Source organism: Eptesicus fuscus, chromosome 12, assembly GCF_027574615.1.
Source record: "Eptesicus fuscus isolate TK198812 chromosome 12, DD_ASM_mEF_20220401, whole genome shotgun sequence".
Classification (NCBI taxonomy): domain Eukaryota; kingdom Metazoa; phylum Chordata; class Mammalia; order Chiroptera; family Vespertilionidae; genus Eptesicus; species Eptesicus fuscus.
Window position 1 is genome coordinate 44,495,442 of NC_072484.1, and position 3,037 is coordinate 44,498,478.

Consider the following 3,037-nt stretch of genomic DNA (forward strand, 5'->3'; position numbering starts at 1 on the left):
CACAGGTTCTGGGCGTTCCTAGAAAATGGTCACAACCCATTGTCCCTTGTCAGAGGAACGGGAAGACCTGAATATGGCCTTTAAAAAAGTCACTCAGATGGTTCCATTTCCTTGAGCTGAGTTCATCTTTCTTCTTCTTCTTCTTCTTCTTCTTCTTTTTTTTTTTTTTACCAAAGCAAGGTTTAAATTAAAAAATAATAATAAGTAAAAAGATTGGGATCTAATTCACATCCCGATTTAAAGTGTAAAATAAATGTGTTGACTGTACTCAGAGCTATGCAACCTCTCCGCAATTTTAGAACATTTCATTACACCTCCCTCACCCCCAAAATATCCTGTGCCCATCAGCAGTCAGTGCCCATTAGGCAATCACCATGTCTCTTGTTTTTATCAACAAATTGTATTCCATTGTGTGGACAGACCACATTTCATTTATCCAGTCATTAATTGATGGGCATTCAGGTTGCTTCCACTTTAGGGCTTTCGGGGTTTTGTTGTTGTTGGTTTTAAATATATATTTTTATTGATTTTTTTTAAGCAGAGAGGAAGGGAAAAGGATAGAGAGATGGAAACATCCATCAGAGAAAGAGGAACATCATCAATAGGCCGCCTCATCCACACTCCCCACAGGGGATTTCGCCCGCAACAGGGCATGTGCCCTGACCTGGAATCCAACTGGTGAGCTCTTGGTTCCATGCTCAACTGCTGAGCTACACTTTGGGGCTTTTGTGAATAATGCTGCTGTGAACGTTCACAACCAAGTTTTTGTGAGGACACATGTTTTCCTTTATCTGGGGTATAGACCAAGACGTATAATTGCTGGCTCTTGTGAACGGTAAGGGGGTTCTACATAAAGTAACCTCACAGGGTGATCTGATCATAAATTCCTAAGTGGGCAGGTCATGGTGAGTAAGCACGTCCCAAGAACTTCTTTAGTAAAAGGCTTACTTTGCCTTAAGCAAGCCCTGTCTGTGCACCTAGGTTTACACACCTTTGAAATGATCTTTTTAGACCCCTCCTTCTAAAGCATGACCTCAATAGAACACATAATCTTGTTAATTATGCTGTAACCCAATCCCCCACCTTGCTTTCTCCCACCTTCAGGTGATCTTGCTTACTTCTTTATTCTAAATGCACACTGTCATTTCTTGGAAGCATTTATCTCAGTGTGTTGCAATCTGGCTTCCAAGCGTATCCTCTGTTGGCTCAAATAAATTTTTATAAAAATTGTCTACAGGTTTGATCATTCTCACATCGACAATCTTATAACTGTTTCACCAGAACTGCCAGACTGCCAAAGCAGCTGAACCATTTTACATTCCCAGCAACGGTGTGTGAGGATTCCAGTTTCCCTGTATCCTCAGCAGCACTTACCATCTTTTCAATTATAGCCTTCCTAGTGGGTGTGAAGTGACATTTCATTGTGATTTTGACTTGCATAAGGCACTTATTTTTGTTTGATTGCTTGCCTTTCCTTTTTGTTGTTATTTTTGGGAATACTAAGGCGCTCAGGAGCAAAGGACCTGAGTTTTTCTTCTTTATTCACTTACTGCCCTGAATTAGCCAAATTACAGGGTTTGAGGGCACAGGCCCGATGACTTCGGACACCAATTGCAAGTTTGGGCAATTCCTAAACCACCTTCTGTTTGGTAAGTCTCTAGAAGGGCTCACAGAACTCACTGAGAACGGTTATATTCATGGCGATCGATGGTTTACGACAAAGTCAGCTAAGGAAAAACGTGCACGGGGCAAAGTAGGGAGGGCTCTAAAGGCGCAGCTTCTGTTGTCCTCCCATGGAGTCAGGACGTGTGACTCTCTCAGCACTTGTGTGTGACAATATGCATCAAACTCACCTGGTGCCCAGATATTTTTATTGAGGCTTCCTTATGTAGGAGTGATGGATTGCCCATATGGCTAAACTCAGTCTCCAGGTCAAATGATACTGCATGATACAAAGCTTACGACATGGTCGATCTTTCTGGCATGGCCAGCCCCCACCTTAAAATCCAGTTTGTCTAGCCCTCATCTAAACAAAGACACTTCTATCAGGTATGACATACATCACTTCCCAGAAGCCAAAGACAAAGGCCAGACCTTCTCTTTGGGCAAGGCCAAATTCTTTACCACATAGGCCACCACCTGGTCTTTGTTCTCCTAGAAATAAACACATGCCTACTTTCTGTAGGAGGCTCTTAACTCAATTTCCCTATGGATTTGGCCATGAATAGCAGCACTGTAATCTCACTAAGACAATGACAGTGTTACACTGTATCGCTGTACCAGGTAGAAAAAAAGGAAGTTGAGGTGATAAGGAGAAAAGAGAAAAGTGTAGTCACAAGAACTATATAGTCATGCTAGCATCCTCCCCTACTCCTTCTCCTCCAGCTCCCCACAAAGAGTGGAGGAATCTAGTGGGGACCCTCCTTTGGTCCCCCTCCTGCTGAGTATGAGTGCACGTTCAGTAAGACCTGTAAGTCAGCCCTATGACCTTTATCTTCCCTTCCTCCATTCAACTGCCTGTTTCAATTCTCTATTAGACCTTTACTCTGAGGATGATATGCAACATATGACCATTACATGTGCTTGCTACCTCTTTGACCACTGTTGGACTCTGGGCTATAAAATGTGCTTCTAGGTCTGAAGAAACATAATTCAGTCTGAATTGGTGCAGTATCTTCTGGTTCAGGCCTTTTATAGCATTTTGAGCATTGCATCTACCTCTGGCATGCAAAACCCAGTCCAATCTGTCTACTCAGGTCAAGATCTACTTGTAACCTTCCAGAGCTAAAAGCATCCATCTGCCGCCAACTCTGTGTCTCACCTTCCCTCTGGAGAATCTTCCCCATAGTCATTGGCAGCCTCTGTCATTTAAAAAATATATATATTTTTATAGACTTCAGAGAGGAAGGGAGAGGGAGGGAGAGATAGAAACATTGATGATAGAAAATCATTGATTAGCTGCCTACTGCAGGCCCCACACTGGGGATCAAGCCCGCAGCCTAGGCATGTGCCCTGACCAGGAATCGAACCATGACCT